Here is a 20,859-nt window from a genome sequence, read left to right as displayed (position 1 = left end):
ATCAGTCTATCTGCTTGTAGCAAACTTCCTCTCTGTGTTCAGATCTGACCTCTTTAGGACATTTATAGGCAGAAGAGTACAGGCTGCATTCAGATAAGCCTCCCTGGAACAATGTGGTGTGTGCTACTTTATCCAAAGCAGTTGTACAGATTATGGTCTCTTTCTTTTATGGCACATTGATATAAGATGGCAAAGATGGAAATAAGTTGGACAAAAGGTACTTCTCAGTTATATGATTCTTCAAGGCAAATCTAGTAAGAGACATGCACCTGAGAAAGGTGTGCATGTGTGTATTTTGTGCTTGGAAAAAGTCCAGCTTTTCTGCCTAGTGTTTGGAAATTGATGACTGGATTAGGCTGCTTCCTGTAATTGTTTTATTTCAGTTTTTTTATGCATTTGTTGCTATCTTTGTTGTTTTCTTGTTTTTAAACATTTCAGAGGCAAAGTGGGGAAGAACATTTTCCTGTACTTTATTTTTGGAGGAAAGGTTTCCATTTCTAAAGATCGTTCCATAAAACCAATAACAACAAATGCATGTTGTCCATTGACAGTCCCATTGACCTGCAGGCCTGACTCCAACTTGCCCTCCAAAGTGTCTGGGCATCAGTGGCCATCCAAGTGCCCAACAGGAAAATGCCAATCTCCCAGCTCTCCAGACCTTTGGAGTTTTTCACCTTCTTTTGGTACACCACTGCCACCACCTGGCCTTTGTAGGAATTTCCCACTGAGGGCTCCCAGCTCCCCTTCCCTGAGCTGCCGTTCTAAGGCTCAACTTTGTTCCTGCGTCACTTGCTATACACTTTTTAATTACCATGAGGACAGCTTATTGCACTTGTACACCACTGGGAGAGTAACAATTTGCCAACAGACCATCTCCTTTCTCCTGGCACCCATTTTAAGTAGCATGTTCAAACAGTGGAGGTCTAGGTGATACGGAGAACAATCTCCAGCATTAAAAATTATGAAGCATTTATTTGAAAAAGGAAACTTCCACGTGTATATTCTCAGCACACCAACAGATAGAGAAAGAGATCCAAAAGAAAGGATAAACACACAATTCCTCTGTCCCTCACTCTGTGCATGCTCTATCTGATCTTATTATTAAGGCAGGCTCTTTAACATAGAAGTTACAGTGTTTTAAAAACTTCCAGTTACATTGGAGGCTTTATTCAGGCCTGTAGCCCTTTGTCTCTTCCACATGGCAATGGCTGCCTTTAGCAGGAGCCCAGCTTCTGCCTAGATGGAATTAGCCAAACAGCTTCCTCTTTGCCCACCCCCCTGTGGGTCAAATAAGTCTTTTCTGAAATCTTCAGGAACAGACCTTCTAGCATCTTAAGTCTGTGAAATCTCTATTCCCTCCTAAGTATCACCTTTTAGCAGGAGGTGTGAGCTGACCACTTCATTGTCTCCAGGCCAGGCAGACCAGTAGCATTGTTGCCTGGTGCAGGTTGACTTCCTGCCTCCTGCCTGTTTTGTGCTAGGAGAGAAAATAACTTTTTAAAATTAAAGGTGAAGGTTTTGTATAGCCCAAGCTTCCAAAGTAAGGCTGTTTCCACATGTCCTTAAGGGGACAGCCCACTCACCAAACACTTGTGGCTTTTCCCCTTGACTCAAGATGTCTCTGTTTTCAAAATGGTTGCAGGCTGTTTGGCTTCTGTTTTTTCTTTTTTCCCTGATGCCTTTTCTGAGACTGCACTTTCCTTGGTCTTTTCTTTTTCCATGAGCTGATGGAGCGCATATTCTGCATTCTTGGGCATGTGAATGGTTAAAGCGCTCTGAGGAATTGTCCAACCCAGCTCCTCCCCTGAAGCTCTCAGCATGCAATCGTGCACGTGCAGAGCAAAAAAACATTTGAAAGGGAGGCAGGCGATAATAACGAAAGTGCCTGACCCCCACCCAACCCCCCCCCCCGACCTCAAGGTAAGTGCTTTGGGGGAGTTTGTGTAGAGACTGCATTTTTGGAGCAACTCAGCAAAACACACACAAAAAGCAGGCAAAGGGTAGGAACAACCAGCTGTGTGGAAACAGCCTAAAACACATTTATCCACATATGCCATTGCCAATACAATATTAGGCAAGCTAGGCATTTCAAAGTTATAATTAATGTTTTTTTCAGTTGATTATCCTTAGGAATTTTGTAAGAGAATACATGTACATTTTATTAGTAAAAAACATATGGATGTATGAATGGTGGGGTATAAACCACATACACACAAACACTCACACACTAATCCAAATTTAAAAAACACACACATTATACATTCACCTGTTCAGCTTTCATTTGACCAACACAGCCAAAGCTTGAATTCTTATTTATATGTCTCCTCTCTTGTGGAAGAGATATGACATAGCTGCCAGATGTACACAATCAAGGTTGAGCTTTGCTTTAATCCCATTCAGACATAGTGTTTTCTTGTTCCTCTTGTTGACTGCCAATCTCTTTGCTGATTATTTTTCTACCAAGCCTCATAACAATTCTGTTCTGCCCAACTGCGTAGCTTATCAAAACAGCAATAAATGGGAGTGGGGATCAAGAGGCTACTGAGCTATTTGAGCCTGCCCTTATCCTTGTCTTGTTTCTAGTGGCCACACTATGAACAAGATGCATATTCTCTGCCTTGCTTTGTGTGCTTTTGCCATAGCTCCTGCCATACTTGTGTGCTCCTAGTTCTCTATGCACTGGGACAGAGTGATGTAACCCTATGCTGTACTGCTTCATATATGCCAAAACAACATTATAGGATCTCCGTACTAATTTATGTGCATCAATATTAGCCATGTCAGCTCTTTACCAAAGGGGCTCAAAATGTCAAGAACGCTGAAACCATCAACAGTTATAAAGTAGTATTTCCTTCTCCCTCCCCCACAGCAGCATAGAAATTGCTGCCCTCTATTTATAATCCTGCATGAAATCTGATTCCCTAATTCCAAGGAGTCAGAATCAGATATCTGATAATTAGCACAGAGTCTCAGTGTGGGACACTTTTTCATCCCACCTAAGATTATTTTAAAATGAGATTCTAATTTGTGACCTAGCTGTTCATATTTAAAGAATAGGGGCTTGCTTTTAGACTATGTCTGGCTACTATTTTTGTGAGTGCAACAGGGTGCTTGAAGAAAGTATAGTGGTAACAAAGCAAGAAAGGTCAATGTTTACAGCCCGGGGGCTGAATTCTCAGTGCCCATGATACCACTGCTTCAATTTCCCCCCTTGCAAATTACTAGCGGAGCATCTGGACCCACTGTAAATGCCACATTCACATTTAGCAAGAAACAATAGCCCCAGATCTGCTGTGCTGTACTGATACATTGTGCATGATGAGATTAATTGAAAGGCTTGCAGGCCCTCTGCTGGAAATGGAGGACACAGATTTTAGCCACTTCCTAAATAAGGGTCAAACTAGACATTAACTCCCCATTCCCATTCTCCACATCTGTCCCCCTCATACCAAGTTATGATCTTTTAAGAGCTTTCAGTACACCGAAGCGAAGAGTCCAAGGTGAAAGCACCAATTAGGATCAGAGGATCTTCTACCAGCTCCAAACAGTTTAAAGAAATTTGGGTCAGTGTGCACGGCTATTCCTCTCAAACAGCATACAGATAGAAGACAAAACTACTTCCTCCTTGCTGCCACCACACCACTCAGATAAGCTGCTTCTTGCTCACATAAATTTAAGCAGTGTGTTTTCTAGTGCAATTGCTTTAGCTACCAAATAGTTGAGCCAGAAAGCAATTTTACAGTATTGCATGACTGGAGAGGAGATTTCCCCGTTGTTCCAAATACAAAGTTGTTATAGAAGTCATCCTTACAAAATTTATGAGCCTCTAGTATCAGTGCCTTTTAAATGTTCTCCCAGCCAACTAGCATTGCTTATTTATATGTAGATCCCACATGATTAGGAGCTGGATCTAAACAATCAAGCCAGGGGCATGCTGGCAATTATGGCCATCAGGACTTTTCTTGGTAGGCTAATGGCAAGCCCACTCCCAAACCACTGCATCAGGAAAATGGTGAGTAAGACAGGTTCAGCCTCTAATGTTTGTATTTAAAATATACGCAGGAGATCCTGATCTCAGGCATTGTGAGAGATTTGAAGACATTCCAGCATCCATGTGGGATCCATTCACAGATAAGCAACCCCTACATGGCAGAAGAACAATTAAAAGATACCTTAGCGATTCCCAAATGTTGGGTCAGGATTCCAAAGTGGATTACAAGATACTTGCTACTACCATTGCAGTGAACAAAATTGCATAGGGATGAGAAAACTAATATTTGAGGTCAGGGAGTATGTGGTAAGTTATATCCTTTCAGTAGACTTTTGTAAAGTGCTGGTGGTGCGCTGTCAACAGGAAGTCACTGTTTTAGTAGAGGAAATGGCAGGGAGCCTTTTGCACTTGGAGATTTTAAAAAAATGTCTGTGACATAGATCTATGCCATGATAAAATAAACTCGCAGTCTCACCACAGGCTTTGTTGCTTACAAGGACAGGATGGGGTGAGGCGAAGGATAACAGCTGTGGAAGAGAAGGGACCAAGAAAGGGATCACTCCTCCTTGTATCACCTCGTGGTCACTGCCATTCCAGGGCAACAGCGGCAGGAGCAGGATGTCAGGGGCACTGTGGGTCTAGTCACAACTTTAGGTGGTTTGGCAGTTTTTGAGGCACTGGGCTGGATCCACCACAGTGAGCAGTGCGGAAAGAGCGGCTCTTCTACCTGCCAAGGGGCTGGCAAGGGCCATCCAGCAGGTGTTGGCAGCAGAACATCACTTGCCATCCTGCGGTGGCCAGCAGGCTTGCTGGGGAACAATGCCTCGAACAGCACGGGGCCTTTCGATGCCATGGAACTGCTGCCCTATGCCTTGCCAATGCTCCAAGGGTTGTAATCAATAAAGTTGTGGCCATTTCTACCATGCTGTGTCTGTGTATCATTCAGTGGGGTCCCAGCCACACATTGCCCATAGGATGCAAAATCAACAAAGTTTAGGTGACTCAAGCTGCCATCTTAAGTAGAGTTTGCTGGGAGTAAGCCACAGTGAATAAAATGGGACTTACTTCTAAAGAAAACTTAAGTTTTGCTCCCAGGAATTTATTTTTCTCAAAATTTAAAAGTACATCCTTTTCTGTTACTGTAAACTGTAATGATCTGATTTAATTTCATCCCCTCCTAGCATCTCCAGTGCTGCTCTTTGTAGCTATCTGCAATTCCCATAAGTGTGTTGGCACCAGAGTGATTCATGGGTTAGTTTGGCTTGATTGCTCACAGATTAAATCATTTCATGTGGTTTTATTTTTTGTCTTCCACATTTATTTTACTTCAGAACTGAAATTCAATTACACAGGGCTCAGAGGTTATATTGTTAAAGGATAATCATTTGCAGGCTGAAAGATTCCGCTGAGAGCATTTCAGTAGCAAAACAACAACAAACCTTAAAAGGGGGGGGGGAGCTTTGAATCAAGGTAACACCAATTCTGATTAATTTTCTAGAAATCAATGCATTAAAATGCAGGGTGTAGGAGAGGTGGCGAGCAGGACCAAACCAAATAGAAGCAAAGCTTAAAACAGAAAAAGCCTCATTGTGATTTCCCTGGCTTTAGGGAAACTAGAAAAGAAATATGTTTAAAGTATGTGCCCTGTGCATGAAAAAACCTTTTTAACACATTGAAGTCTAGGATTAAGAATTTCCGAGCAGTGAAGCTCACTGGTGGTATGTTCTACAAGATCCAAAATCCTGATTAAAGGAGCATCTGCTTCTGTAAACAGGTAAGTCAAATGAATGAAGCCATTCAGTTTTGCTACATTTGAGAGAACCAGATTGCTAACATGAAACATTTGAAGCTTTCTAAGTCAGCCACTACTGAATCATCAGAATCAATAACAATATATGAATATAATCAAAATCAAACTTATTTCAAATTAAACAATAAGTACCTGTTATAAGCATGCCTTCTGTCATTGATCAACATGAAGAGAGTAAGAAGACTTCCAGCACTGAAATACTATCTCAGTTGGGATGTGAATCAGCACTCTGCTGGTTTGAATCCCACTACTGTCATGAGCTTAGTAGGTGGCCTTGAGTAAGCCACTTCTCTCAGCCCCAGCTCCACAGCTGTATTGTGGGGATAACAACATTGAATTTGTTCACCACTCTGAGTGGAGCACTAATCTGTCCAGAAGGGCAGTATATAACCACAATTATTATTATTAACCCCCTAAAGCACAGTAAGCAAGTGCTGAGTCCAGTAGCACCTTAAAGACCATCAAGAATTTCTACAATATAAGCTTTGAGAGTCAAGCTCCCTTTGGCAAATACTTCAGCAGATAAAGTACACTGAATCTACAAACAGACATAATTAGGATTACCAACTTTTAAAGAGATTCCTCTAGCTGTCCTTTTAATATCCATTAGGGCTGCAAGTAATTACTAGTTGATGCAATTTAACTTCAAGCCATGAAACACTTCAACTCTCCATTTCCACTAATTAAACCTCTTTTAAAGGGACATCCCTCCTGCCCGCTCCCCTGTCCACGGGGAGAGATTTCTGGGGAATCCCCCCCCCCAATAATAGAACAATATTTCATGATATTGATATGTGTGGGGCCATGGTTTACTTACTCTTAGGAGAAATAATGAAATGCTGATCACTTTATGATCCATCAATGGGAACAAATAACAGTAGATGTTCTCTTGACTTCTAGAAATCTCTCTTCAGCTTTTGGGGTGCAATATTGTTTGTAAAGCTGCTGGGTAGAAGCAGAGAAACAGTTTGGAGCCAGTTTTGAATTTTTAGAGCAATGAGTTTAGTTGAAGCTAAGTAAACTGTGGCACAGCTGGGCAGGGGGAGAGAATGGGCTGCTACTGGCTAGCTGCTATCTGGGAACCCAAGGCAGGATTCAGTGGATTTAATGTCTCTTTTCTCCAACTATGTTCTGTTTATGCATTTGTAGGTAGAACAAACCTTATTATTAGCCAATCAGTTGCAGCTTGTAGAATAAAACAGAAACTTTGTGGGGAAGGGAGAGAGAGAATTAATTTACCCTAACGTAAGTATTTCTATCCTTACATAACCACAGAGACATAAATCAATAAATAAAACCAAAAAAAAAATGTGAAGGAGAAAAGGAAGACTCCCCCGCCCCCACTCACAATCCTTTGCTTTATTTCATTGGGTTTGACATTAACATAACATTTATTCACACAGTCTAAGTCCAATACAAACACCAGACTGCAATATGCAATTCAAAAACTGTTAAATGAATAGCTGCATGTATGTAACCAGAGAATTTTCTCTATAGTAACTTCTTGTAGCTTGAAGGGAATAAACTATAAATATCTCTGTGGAGGGCAATATACAATAATCTTTTCCAGTAAAAAGTCAAATTTACTAGAAGTTATCTAAGCAATCAGTATAATGTAGGCCTAATTCTGAGTAATGTGATAAACTCATGACTGAACTTTATCACTTCAAACTACAAGTGAGGATATATGGGATGGAACATTTCGTCCTGAACAAAAAAGGAAGATTCCTACATGTATAGTGCAATTACAAGCAGAGATACACCCTTCTAAGTCCATGTATTTCTTGATTTAGAATGGTTAGGATCAGGGTAGCTAGGTTCTCTTTCCTTGGCATCTGACAAAAGGGAAGGTGTATATACTCGCCCCGAAGGTCATTGTCACCCATGCATCATCAATCCTAAACACACATTGTAGGAAGTAAGTCCCACTGAATTCAGTGGAATTTACTTTGGGGTATACATGATTAGGATTGCACTACAGTTCTTTTCTGAACTGGTAGTGTCCCAACCCCTGGGTCCTCAGGAATGGATTCTTCAAGAGCAAACATGTTTTGCAGGACAAGAGACCCTTGTGCCCCGGGGTAGATCACTGTCACCAATTTCCTCTGAGTAAGAGTCTCTCTACACATGACACCTGGGCACGTGTTCATCAAGTACCAGGAGATGAAATGTTAGCTGGGAAGGGTAGTTTTAAAAGACAGAGCCAGCGGAGATCAATCTGGCGGGGATGGATTCTCTCAAAGCCCTCCACCACCACCTCTGGGATGCTGGACTGTCTCCCCTTCCAGAGCTTTTACTCTGTTGCCCTCACTACTTAAAACTTTGAATTAACTGAGCCTCAGCAGTTAATTGTTATATAATTGTTAATATAATTGTTTAGACTGAGTTGTAGATCCAGAGTAGTTATACTGCACTTAGAGTGAACTTTCACATTATTCTCAAATGTGTATTTATATTTCTCTAATGCTGTACATGCAGTTAATGAAGAATGGAATGCAGAAAATAAACCTGATATAGTAACTCTTGCCAATGTATTACCATGGCAGACTGAATTAAGGATAAATCCATTTAAGCCTCATGTAAAAACGCCCTTAATACCTACTAAGCCATCAGTGTTCACTGTGGGCACACCCTCATCCTAACAGCCTGCTAGCTACTCTGTCTTTCATCATGCATTGTAAGATCTCCGGCTAATTCTGTCAGAGCCATGGGGAACCAACCTCCTCCTTGCATTGGCCCTTTAGACTAGAGACAAATACTAGGTTTGTTAGGAAGCTGAAGCACTGCTTATGGCGTACATACTGTCCACCTCTGGGAAACAGATTGTGCAGGATTATGTATTGTTTAAAAATTAAATATGCTTTTATGGGAAGCAAAACTCTTTCAAACCACACTCAGTTCTCACTTCTTGATTTGAAAGATATTTAGTTGAGTGAGGGTTTAGTACAATGGAATTTTAGGGTGCTATTTTTTTAGTTCCTGCTTTTATGCTGTTCGTTGAATTGTCATTTTAATTTGTATTTATATGTAAATGATTATATGTATTTTAATGTTAGCTTGGTAGCTTGTTTTTGTGGACAAAAGGCAGGAAAAAAATAAAAGAGTGCTGCGAAGGGATCTGGGGCACTCAGGTTCAAATTCCTCCTCTGTCATGGGTGGCTTTGGGACAGTCACTCTCGCAGCCTAATGAGTTATTGTTACAGGAAGAACAATGTTGTAAGATGCTTTGGATTTTCATTGGGGAGAAAAACAGTATAAATATCCAGGACTTTTTGGTGCTCTCTGGTACTAAATACTGGCACCTTTTGGGAGGGCTCTCCCAAGTCCTGAGGGGAGAATTGTAAACTGCTGCAAACTTATATACAAGTACCTGCACTTTTAAAACAAAAAGGTGCTGTAAATATCTGAATAAATTTAAGCCATTTTCATACAACAATCGCATGTCTTTCACCTTTCTTTCTCTTCAGAAAAGGAAGAGTTAATTCGTGGTAGTGGCGGCCGTGTTTCTTGGAGCAACATCAATTTCTTCAGCACCCTAATGAGGCAGGCCTGAGATTCAAAGAGCGCTTCTTAAGTTTACAATCATTATAATCACGCTGATACAAATGTCATTGAGCGCCACACTCCCTAGCACGAGTGTTTTCTTGCTTTTAGGCTAAGCTGAGGCAGCAATCTATATTAAGCAGCTAAATATCCTTTCCCGCCTGTGCACGTCTCCTTACAACTGGGCGCCCTCTCTGCCTCGCGCGGGTGGGAAGTTGGCGGCACGGTCAGGCATCTCTCCTCCGCCTCCTTTCTGACTTTTTTCTACTCGCGGTAACCCCGGCCAAAGAGCGCGCACTCCGCTGCGGGGGCGCGCTTTCCTAAGACGAGTTCTAACAAGCAGGCGGTAACGGGAAAGAACAGCTGGCAGGGGGCCCTACACGAGAGGAGGTAAAGGGTGGTCTGCGGCAGAGGGAGGAGGGCAAGAAGGCCGCGCGCCTCGTCAGCAAATGGAGTTGGTGGCGAGTGCGTTATTTGCGCTCTCGGGGGCAAAGTGGGGGAGAGGGCTTAACTTGCACGGGCGGGTGTAAAGTGGCGGGGTAACGCGCTCCAGCTTCTGTTAACGGTGTAATACGTTTTGAAGTTCCCTTTCTAAAACACTTGGGGGAGAAGTGTTTGCTCTTCCTTTCCTTACCTCCCTCTCCCTTCATGTATTTGTTTGTACGAGGGTCTTCTCCCCCTTCCTGCGATTCTCTTCCTTGTAGCGTAGAAGAATAGCGCGCTCAGCTCCTTCGACTCCTCTGTCAAGAAGCGGTTACAGACCCATCCCAACATTTATCTCGAAATCTTATACTCCTTTCCTCCAGAGAGCTCAGAGTCATGGATGGGTCTTCCGTTCCCCTATTATGTCATCACAACCACCATGTCTGTTAAATTAAGGAGGAAGAGTGAGCCCAGGTCTCCCCGGTTCCCACTCAGGCACTTTAAGCGCTACATCTCGCTGGCTGACAGGTGGAAGGGCTGTCTTTCAAAGAAAGTAATACGAACTGTCTAATGTTCTTGCATATTCTTCACAAGGGTTCTGTTGGAGTCTCTGCTGTGGGAGAAAGGGTGAAAGAATGCGCAGAGTCCTGACTCGGACTTCCTGCTCTCTCTGCTTCCACTATGGATGGGGGAGAAATAATGGAAACTATGGCTTCCACACTCTTCGCCCTTTACACTCTTCTCTGTGTATGACTTTGGAATCCCCAGAGAACTCTTTTCCAAGGCTGCAAAACAGTAAGCAGCAGTAATTAGCTTGCTAGATGAGTACTTGAATTTCAGCTTGCCTGAAGTCAAGCTTTTCACTAAGAATTACACACACACACACCCATTCGTGGATTATGTGGTGAGGAAATACGCTCTGTGTATGCTCGCAGACACATTTCTGTAGTATTTTCTTGTTCCAAAAGCAGAGCCTTCACTTTGAAAAGTCCCAGACTAAAGCTCTGGGGAGCTCTGGTTGCAGGGCTTTTATTGCATTCTAGTTAAGTTTCTAGAATGGGGGAGCACAGGAACCACACTTGTTTTGAAACACGTTCTTGTGTTAGCCTTGCTTTCTGTTGGGAAATGAACAGTGATATGATATCATATTAATCAGAAAAAGCAAAGAGGAAATCAAAGATACTTTGAAAGTTTAAGTGCAAAAATAAAAAGAGATTTGCATACTCCTTCACTTACGATTAACTATTGCCTAATCATATAGTTTCCTGTTTTTTCTTTTAAATATATTAGGCTAACATGCTATATAGTGATTTCCATAGACTTTTCAAATGTTCATAGTACACAACTCTAGACAACCCTATAAGGTGATTTTTCCTAATGGTCTTTCTGGCTAAGCAGGGAGTTAATTCTGGTTTTATACTGACTCATTGTCATTCACTTGTGTATACATTTGTGTTTCCTTGTAGTAACTAATTGTTCTATAACTTCCTGGAACTCTTGAACTTGACTAATTATTAGGGTTTTGGAAGAATTCTAATCAAATCAGGGTAACAGTGTGTTAGGCAGAGAATTGTTAAAGGATGTCTTCTAACATATAACATTGTATGCTTTTGCCATTTACGTTGACCAATCCATTGTGTCTATGCAAATACAACAACAGGTAATACAAACTGTACACAGTGGTATAGTTCACTTTCTTTTTCCATTTATAAGAGCACCTTTCTGAACCTTTTTGTTAAACATAGCCCTTTATAAAAATGCCCTCCTGGACAATTCTGCTTTACGTAAGCTTCAACTCCGTAATGGATGGAGCCTTCAACTGAGATGCATGTATAATAAGTGGACACAAATCAGACATTAAAAACACTCAGAAACAAGTGGCTAACCATTTCAACCTTCTTGGACATTGATTAATAGTCTTAAAAAGTTATACTTCATTTTTAAACATTTCAAAGGGAGGTTCCAGTAGGAAGCGACTGTATTAAAATGCATGAGTAGATCACATTTGGTCTTGATTCAACCAGGGCGTGGTTAGTTCACTGCAGAACATAATTGTCTTGTGTTAGAGCTTTATGCATATTGTTCATCTTTGCCAGTTCAAAAACAGTTGAGACTAGTCCACACCCACTCCAGTAGTACCATTTATTATTTTGAATTATTCTTATTTTTCTGTAGTTCTGTGCAGTGACATCACATAACTATTTTTTGATTACCTCCTGTAATAACTTATCTCCCATCCCCATTCCTCTTCTTGTACTTATATACACACACCTCTGCTAACCTGCACCTGACAAAGTAGGCTCTAACTCATGAAAGCTTATGCCACAATAAATGTGTTAATCTTTAAGCTGCCACAAGTCACTTTTGGATCAGTCCCATTTTTCCATTTTGCTAGCCATTCCTCTAAAGCAAGAAGATTTCTGCCAGTGAATGGAAACATTGGATTCATCCCTGTGGTTTTTTTTTTTTGCTAGGGACTAACATAGCCACCCCTCTAAAATTAAAGACCATAGACCCTCTATGGTGAGATAGGTTTATGAAATCCCATATATCAGTGACATGTAACATATGTGCAGTAAAGACACCTCTCATTTCTGGGCTATTCAGTGAGCTACCCATATGAAATATGAAATCCCTCCTGGCTTAAGATCACCTACAGTTTCCTGAAACCCCCGTTAAAAGTATATTGAAAACATTGAATAACACAACCCACAACTTTAAGTATCTTCTTGAAACTTCTTTTGTAAGTTTAGGGGATGCTCTGGTGGTCCCCACTTCATGGAACAGCCTGCCTGAAGATGTCAGGAAAGCTCCCACTTGCTTGACTTTCTGCAAACTATTATTCAGGAGGTGTTTTTACTCAGGCTATAGGCCTATGCTGTAAGAAATGGCTCAGAGAGATGTCTTGGCAAAGCGACAGGAGCTATAGACTATTTGTTGGTGGTAAGAATTAAAAAGGAAAGAAAGTAGCAGAGTTTGATAATTAGAGCATTGGAAATAAGTAGACAGACTTCTGTGGTTTTAGCTACATAATAGCAAAAAGGGTACATTTGGTAAGAAAATAAAGAATATCTAACTAACTAGCTACATCTTGACAGCTAGAGAGAAAGACTGACATTGAACTGAGAACTGAACAAAGATAAAACCTTAGTATGTGTTTCTAGTTAATTGCCCCCAATAAACTGGCTTATCCAATAGACAATCCCAGATTCCTTCATTAGGACTAAAAACTTCCTTTCTGTGGTGGGAAATTTTATTCGAGGCCTAAGTTGTCCTGTGCTAACTAGCTATTTGACTAAACAGAATAACGATTTAACTCTTTCATGACTGAATGTAGGACACTTGCAAAAATCCCAACACTATTCTACTGGGTACCATCTCTTAGTGTAGATATGCTTCTACTGGGAGTTTCCACGTCATTTAATATATCATATCAAATTACTTAAGGAGGAAATGTTACCCTAAGGGGGTCTCCGTGTGAGCTGGGGGAATTAGCATTCAAGGAGACACAGTGAGAGTAGGTAACTGGGATCTCCACCAATGTATACCAGGATATTCCCTTAGCGAACTCTCAACAGGCTAGTGTACAACAGGAAAGGTGTCTTTATTGGCAGCAAAATAAAAAGGCAAGCATGCAGAGAACACACACAGCATACACACAGAACTAACTAAGAAAGTAGGGAGGAAAATGGCAGAGATTAATTGGGATTGGGTGACATTTACCAGTCTTGGGGACAAGGAGGAGAGGATCCGCAGAAGAGGAGCATAGCAACCTGAGCTTCACGGTGAGAAAGAGGTTCAAGCAAACTTGAGGGTGCATGGACCAGTACCAAGATACACATACTCTAAGCAAATGGCTGGGCAGTCTAGTTATAGTCCAAAACATATCCTGGAGGAAGACTGGTGACTTGCTTCCAAAACAATGGCTTAATTGCTTGTCTGGAGGTGAGACAATAAGTTGGGAAAGTGTGATATGATTACCTTGGGCTGCACTATAGTTAAAATATTGCTTGATGACCCAGTAACTACCAGATAGGGAGGCTACGTAAGTGGAAGAGAAAAGGTGGAGGGAAGCGTTGATGGGATTAGGCAGGGAGGTGTCTCGGGAAGCCTTGTTATCTCTGCTGCTCTCTGGGGTGAGGAGGGCATTCAGTCTGCCCCTATGACTCATGTCTTGGTAACTTTTCAGTCTCCAGGTCACTTGGCATCCATGCTGTGTTGCTGGGCAGTGTCTGGAACTGCTAGCAAAGGAGTTTATGATATTCTTTAAACTGCTTTTCTAGTATGAGAGACAGTCTGACTGCTAACAGGTAGGCTGATGAGTCTAGGACTTTTCAGTTTAGGAAAGAGACAACTAAAGCGGTATAATAGAAGTGTCACGGGCTGGGCGAGCCCAATCAGGGTGGTTCAAGTCCAAACCTTAATGCCAGAGTCTGAGGGGAGTTCCAAGAGCAAAAGCCAGGTCAAACCGGTGGTCAGAGCACGAGATAACGCCAGGAGTGAGTCCAGAGTCCAAGAGCAAGGTCAGGTACAATCCAAGGTCATTTACCGGTAGTGTCAGGTCCAAAAGCGGGCACGGGCACGGGCACGGGCACGGGCACGGGCACGGGCACGGGCACGGACACGGACACGGACACGGACACGGACACGGACACGGACACGGACACGGACACGGACACGGACACGGACACGGACACGGACACGGACACGGACACGGACACGGACACGGACACGGACACGGACAAGGTTCACAGAACACGGAGTGGTTGCAGGCAATAGACACGTTGCTTCCATGCCCGGCAGTTCCTCCAGACTGGCTCTTATAGCCAGGCGTGGTTTTCAGCCAGCTGCTGGGGCTCCATCCTGACACTACTCATTGTCACTCTCCAGCAGCTGCCGTTGGCTCAAGAGGCGAGCACTGCACCGTCTCTCCTGCAGTTCCAGTCTCTGGCGCTGCCTGCAGCGTTCCTTGGGCGTGGGTGAACCTGGGGGGGTGGAGGCTCTTGGCTGCGCTGCACCTGTAGAAGTCCCTGGCTGAGCTTCCCCTGTGGTGTAGGAGCTAGAGGGTGCTGGTGTCTCAGCTGCTGGCTGCAAGCTCTGATCAGCCAGCAGCTGTTGCTCCTGATTGCTGGCTTCTGCTGAATCAGGGCTAGGGCTGGCTACACAGGGCTCCTCTTCTCCTGAGGAGTCCTGGCTGGCTACACGAGGCTCCTCTCCTCCAGAGGAGACCTCACTCTCAGACCGGGCCATGACACCAAGTTTATAAATTATGCATGGAGTAGAGACAGTAGACAGAGAGAACTTTTTCTCCATCTCCCAAAATACTAGAACTTGAGGGCATCTAATAAATCTGATGGGCAGTACATTCAGGACAGACAAAAGAAAATGCTTCTTTACATGATAACTGATTAAGATGTGGAATTCACTGTCAGAGGATATAGGGATGGCCACAGGCACAGAGAGCTTTAAAAGGGAATTAGACAGAGTCACAGAGGATAGGTTTATCAGTGGCTACTAGCTGTGGTGACTAAGGGGAACCTCCACATGCAGAATCAGTAAAACTCTGAATACCAGTGTCAGGAGGCAACTTCAGGGGAGGCCTCAGTCTCTATACCCTGTTGCTGGCCCTCCATAATAACTGGTTGGCCATTGTTTGACACACTATGCTGAGCTAGATGGACAACTGCACTGATCCAGCAGAGTTCTTCTTATGCTCTTATAAACTGTTTTCTCAGAAAACACAGCTCTGTTGGAGACTATGAATCTCCTCTGGTCCTGAAGCCTCTGTCTTCCTGTTGCTTACTCAAGCCTAGCTAGAAAGTTTCCTCACATAGGAACATTGTTCCCTAATCCTGTAACAGCATGAGCGGGAATGAGGGTTCAGTAGAGAAAGGGGGATAGACCACATATACTTTTGTTTGTATTGTTTGGGAAATGTAGCCTGGCTTGAAAGCAGGTTCTAGGCTTGATCCCCGGCACAAGATAAGTCTTGTGCCATTCTTAAGGCCAACTGTCATATTATGTTGAAATTCACATTACCTGAAAGATCATCCAGGCTTTTGGAATGAGGTGCCTGTGCCACCCATATGCAGATGACACCCAGCTATGTTTCTGTTTAACAGCTAAGCCAGGTGGGTCTGTGGAAGACCTGAAGAGGCATCTGGAGAAGGTAATGAGATGTATGAAGGCCAATACACTGAAATCAGTCCAGACAAGACTGAGGTGCTGTTGATTAAAGAAGATGCTTGGGGACTGCAGAGCCAGTCTGCTCTGGAGGGGGGCACATTTCCCTGAAAGGGCAGGCTCGTAATTTATGGGTGCTGCTAGATCCTGGACTATGGTTGGAGGCTCAGTTCTTTGTGGCACATAGCACCACTTTGCACCTCCAGCTGGTTTGCCAGCTATGGCTGTTCCTCAAAAAGTGTCACCTGGCCACAATGATATGTGCCCGGATCCCATTCAAAGTAGAGTACTGTAATGCATTCCATGTGGAGCTCCCTTTGAGAATGGTTTGGAAACTTCAGTAGGTCCAAAAAGCACTGGCTGGGCCACTATCACAGGTTGGTTACAAGAATTGTATCATCCCTGTGTCGAAAGATCTGTATTGGCTATCCATGTGTTTCCAGGCACAGTTCAAAGTGCTGGTTCTTACCTTTAAGGCCCTAAACATCTTGTGAGCAGGATACCTGAAGGACTATCTCCTCCCATACTATGCAATCCACCAGATAAGATCTGCCTCTCAAGCCCTGATCTCTGTGCCCTCATCTTCAGAGGTGAGGCAGCTGGCAACTAGAGACAGGGTCTTTTCTGTGATGGCACCTTGCCTTTGGAACATCATCTCCCATGAGGCTTGCCTTGCTCCTACTTTTCTTTCTTTTAGGCTGCCAGCTAAATACAGCTTTTATCTTACTAGCTTTTTAACAGTCTGTTCTGTTTTATGGATTATTTTTTTATGCTGCTTATGTCAAATGGCTTGTGTTTTAAATTGTAAGCTGCCTTGAGTAGGACTCTGAAGACTCTGGTAGAGAAATGTTCTAAATAAAATAGACAAAAAGAAATGTAATTTATCCATAAAAACTAGCCGGGGTAATTGGACGATGCCTGTAAGAGAGGAGGATTTAACTTTTTCCCCAGTAGAAACCTGATAATGGTTTTGATTGGAGAAAAAGTGTTTGTTGCAGAAACCTCTTTTTAAAAAATACATTTGAAAGCCTTAACTACACATTAGGGAATCTAAATGCGGATTAGCTCATCTCATATATGTTCTGTAGATTTCTTTGTTCATGTAGTGATTATAGAAACTTGTTTTTTGCTGAACTCTTCTGCTATTATATATACAAAATAAAACTAGGCATTAGTTCCCCTCATCTTATGTACTGTATTATTGACAATTACATGTTCCGAACTTAAAAGCAAACACAGAGAGAAAAAGAGAAACTTATATGCCTACGTAATTATTTTGGTAGCCTTGGGAAGTCTAATAATAAACCATGCGTCCCTTAGAATCAATAGCATTAGAACTTTTCTGTAGCATTGTTCCATCTATGTATGCTCAGTCACACCAAACATATGCTTGTCATTGAATTTGCTGGGCATGCATGTATGGCATTTCTAGAATTGAAATGACTTGCATACACCCTTAAAAGCCTTAAGCACATTTTTGAAAGAAATTATTTCTCTACAAGTGGGGGACCCACAAGGACTTGCGGGGAGTATCTCATTTTACACTCCCCACCATGTCCTCTTTGCCTGCCCTGCCCGCCCCCATAGCCTCTCTGCCTTTTCCTGCTTTATCATCTCCTTCCCACCCATCTTTGTCTGCCTCCATCTTCACCTTTATCCCTGCCATCCCAGGCAGTCTCTCCCCTATGGTCCAGTTGCAATGGTGCTGGCTGAGTCGGGCCCAGTTGCATGGTGGGGAACCTACAAGGACTTCTGTGAGATACTTCACTTTTATCTTCCCTTCCCCACACTATTTCCTCTTTCCCTCCTCCTGGCAGCCTCCATATATTCATCTTTCCCCATGGCCTTCTCTCCTTTAAACCCACTAAACAACTTATCTTTTACATGCCCCCATCTTCATCTGTATTTATTAATTTACTTGATTTATATACTGCCTTTTTCCACAACAGGGACCAAAAACAGCTTACATCATTCTCCTTACTTCCATATTATCTTCACAACAACTCTGAGAAGTAGTTTGGGTTGACTGGATCAAAGTCTCCTGGTGATCTTCCACAGCAAAGTGGTGATTTGAACCTAGGTCTCCCAGATCCTACTCACTTTAATCTCTTCACTACACTGGCTTTTGTTGTGGGGGGTGTTGAAAACAGTAGCAAGCAGCCAGGCCTGGGTGAGTCATGCATGTCATGTGATATCAGGCCTCCTGGTTGTTTATGGGGGACCTAGCCCCAATAAGTCCTCCCTCAAATGTCAAAACAGCCCTGGAAAGGGCTCTGCCCCCTCCCCCTGCCTTTTACTGACAGAAACCAATCCTGGAATACTTGCTGAGCTGTTATGGTTGCCTAGCAACAGGCATTGAGGGCATCTCCTTAAATATACAGGTGCTCCTTTGATCATTTTTTTTTAATTCAATTTTTTTTTTTAGATTTCAGATTTTTCTGGTGTGTAAGAAGATCTGTCTTGTATGTTTATGGCTCCATTCTCTAGATTTAAGTATATCTACAGATCAGGGTCTGTACTGTAACCACAGCTTAGAAAGCCTCGTATCTGTGTAGTCAGAACTATGTGCTGTCCCTTTAACGATTGGTACTCATGGGAATTGTAGTCCCCCCTCCAATATAGAAGTTTATTGTAGGCTTCCTGTGAAGGTGTTAAAGTTTTATGGTCCTCTTCCCCCCTTTGTTTCGGACCCTTTCCCTCAAGGATGCAACAGTCATAATGAATTTACCGCTTGTCTACAACAAATCTGGACCAGTAAAGATGTACCTTGCTTCTGAATGAACCATGTGTAGTTCACTGGCTCCAACTGTAAGTAAGGATTCCTTTATGATCTGGGTTGAGGAAGGCAGCGCGTTAAAGCTATCTGGAAGCCAGCATCTTTCCCAGCTGCTGCCAGAATAGTAAATTCATTAAAAGGCTCGTCTTGCTCCTTCACAAAGTAAATTCATTATGACTGTTGCATCCTTGAGGGCACGAGGAGGAACACTACGAGCTCCTAGACCCAGACCAGGACAACGAAGTTCGGCCTCAAGTCACCTGCATGAAAGTGGGAATCGAGCCCGACCGCCATCTAGAAGCAAAGAGATTCGAACGATACTCCAAATGGAAGCCACTTGTTCTAGGGATGGCACGCCTCATCCACTTTGCTCGCCACCGGAATACAGAGCCAACCTCGTCAGAAGTACGAGGCAGGGCAGAGCTCCTGATTTTCCAGAGAGTACAACACGAATTCTATGTAGAAGAACTCGAAAACACCAAGAAAGGGTTGCCTATACCCAAGAACAGTCTGCAACTTAAGCTGAACCCCTACCTCGATGATGATGGCTTACTTCGGGTAGGAGGGCGTCTCAAGGCAGCTGATGTAGGCTCAACAGTAGCGAACCCTATCATCCTTCCAGCTCGACATCATGTGACTGTCCTCTTGGTGCGCCACCACCACGAGCGGGTTCATCATCAAGGACGTCACTTCACAGAAGGAGCCATCAGAGCAGCGGGCCTATGGATTGTGGGAGTGAAAAGATGCATCGCTGCAGTCCTACAGACCTGCGTACAGTGCCGGAAGCTCAAAGGCCCTCATCAGCAGCAGAAGATGGTTGACCTGCCACCAGATCGACTCAGCACTGAGCCCCCTTTCACTAATGTTGGACTTGATGTATTTGGCCCCTGGAATGTAGTGACACACAAGACCAGGGGAGGACAAGCCAACAGCAAGAGATGGGCAGTGCTATTCACATGCCTCAGCATCCAAGCGGTACATATCGAAGTGATTGAGTCCATGGATGCTTCCAGCTTCATAAATGCCCTCAGAAGATTCCTTGCCATACGGGGACCTGTCAAGCTACTGAGATCTGACCGTGGCACAAACTTCGTTGGCGCCTGCAAGGAGCTGGGAATCAATGGAAGCACAGATCTTGATCCAACCCTCAGCAGCTACCTGAGCGCCCAGAATTGTAAATGGATCTTCAACCCTCCCCATGCCTCTCATATGAGAGGAGTGTGGGAACGCATGATTGGCATTGTGCGCAGAATATTGGACTCTATGCTAGCGGGAAAACCTTCTCTCACTCATGAGACCTTGGCTACCCTCCTGGCAGAGGTGTCTGCTATCATCAATGCCAGACCTTTAGTTCCAGTATCGTCTGATCCTGAGAACCCTGCCATCTTAACACCAGCCACCTTACTGACACAGAAGACAGGCGCCTGGCCTGCACCTCAGGGAGACTTCATCTCTAAGGATATGTTCAAGCAGCAATGGAGGCAAGTTCAACTCCTCGCTAACACCTTTTGGAAGCGATGGAAACAAGAGTACCTCCCAACTCTGCAATGCCGACGCAAGTGGGAGAAGTCTGAGCCCAACCTACGAGAAGGTGATGTCGTCCTCCTGAAAGACAAGGACACTCCTAGGAACTCGTGGCCCATGGGACTTATAGATCGAGTTCTACCCAGCTCGGACGGGTTGGTCCGCAAGATTGACGTTCGTGTAGCCAGACACGACGGCCCGAAGATTTTCACCAGACCAGTCACCGAAGTGATCCTGCTTGTTCGGAAGACTGATCTTGAAGACTGAAGCTCAAGCTTTGCATGCCATTTGTTGCTTATATGCTTTATTTAGCCTTTATTGCCTAGTTATGAGAATAGTGTAGCATGACATATATGCTTAGACTTGTTAGGATACTCCACTAGCTTGCATGTTGGGGTGGAATCCATAGGATCCCAGGCGGGGAGTGTGCTGTAACCACAGCTTAGAAAGCCTCTTATCTGTGTAGTCAGAACTATGTGCTGTCCCTTTAACGATTGGTACTCATGGGAATTGTAGTCCCCCCTCCAATATAGAAGTTTATTGTAGGCTTCCTGTGAAGGTGTTAAAGTTTTATGGTCCTCTTCCCCCCCTTTGTTTCGGACCCTTTCC

General features: G+C 43.5%; 2 protein-coding genes across 4 annotated transcripts in view; one reads left to right on the top strand and one right to left on the bottom strand.

Moving 5' to 3' along the window:
- The window catches only part of RALB (RAS like proto-oncogene B), a 62,906-nt gene extending 52,831 nt beyond the window's left edge, over positions 1–10,075 (bottom strand). The window contains exons 1-2 of one of the 2 annotated variants that reach the window (XM_054970429.1): positions 9,979–10,075; positions 6,619–6,743 (exon numbers count right to left, since the gene is read on the bottom strand). The gene's annotated coding sequence lies outside the window, so the exon portion shown is untranslated. Of the gene's footprint in view, positions 1–6,618; positions 6,747–9,978 lie in introns of both variants that reach the window. The other variant, XM_054970431.1, reaches the window with a different exon arrangement.
- LOC129323758 (ras guanine nucleotide exchange factor F-like) overlaps positions 9,630–20,859 on the top strand; it is a 29,307-nt gene continuing 18,077 nt past the window's right edge. For both annotated transcript variants that reach the window (XM_054970427.1, XM_054970425.1), the window contains exon 1: positions 9,630–9,734. The gene's annotated coding sequence lies outside the window, so the exon portion shown is untranslated. The remainder of the gene's footprint in view (positions 9,735–20,859) is intronic.

The sequence above is a fragment of the Eublepharis macularius genome, chromosome 2 (genome assembly GCF_028583425.1).
Source record: "Eublepharis macularius isolate TG4126 chromosome 2, MPM_Emac_v1.0, whole genome shotgun sequence".
Classification (NCBI taxonomy): Eukaryota; Metazoa; Chordata; class Lepidosauria; order Squamata; family Eublepharidae; genus Eublepharis; species Eublepharis macularius.
This window is presented reverse-complemented; position numbering and strand designations above follow the sequence as displayed.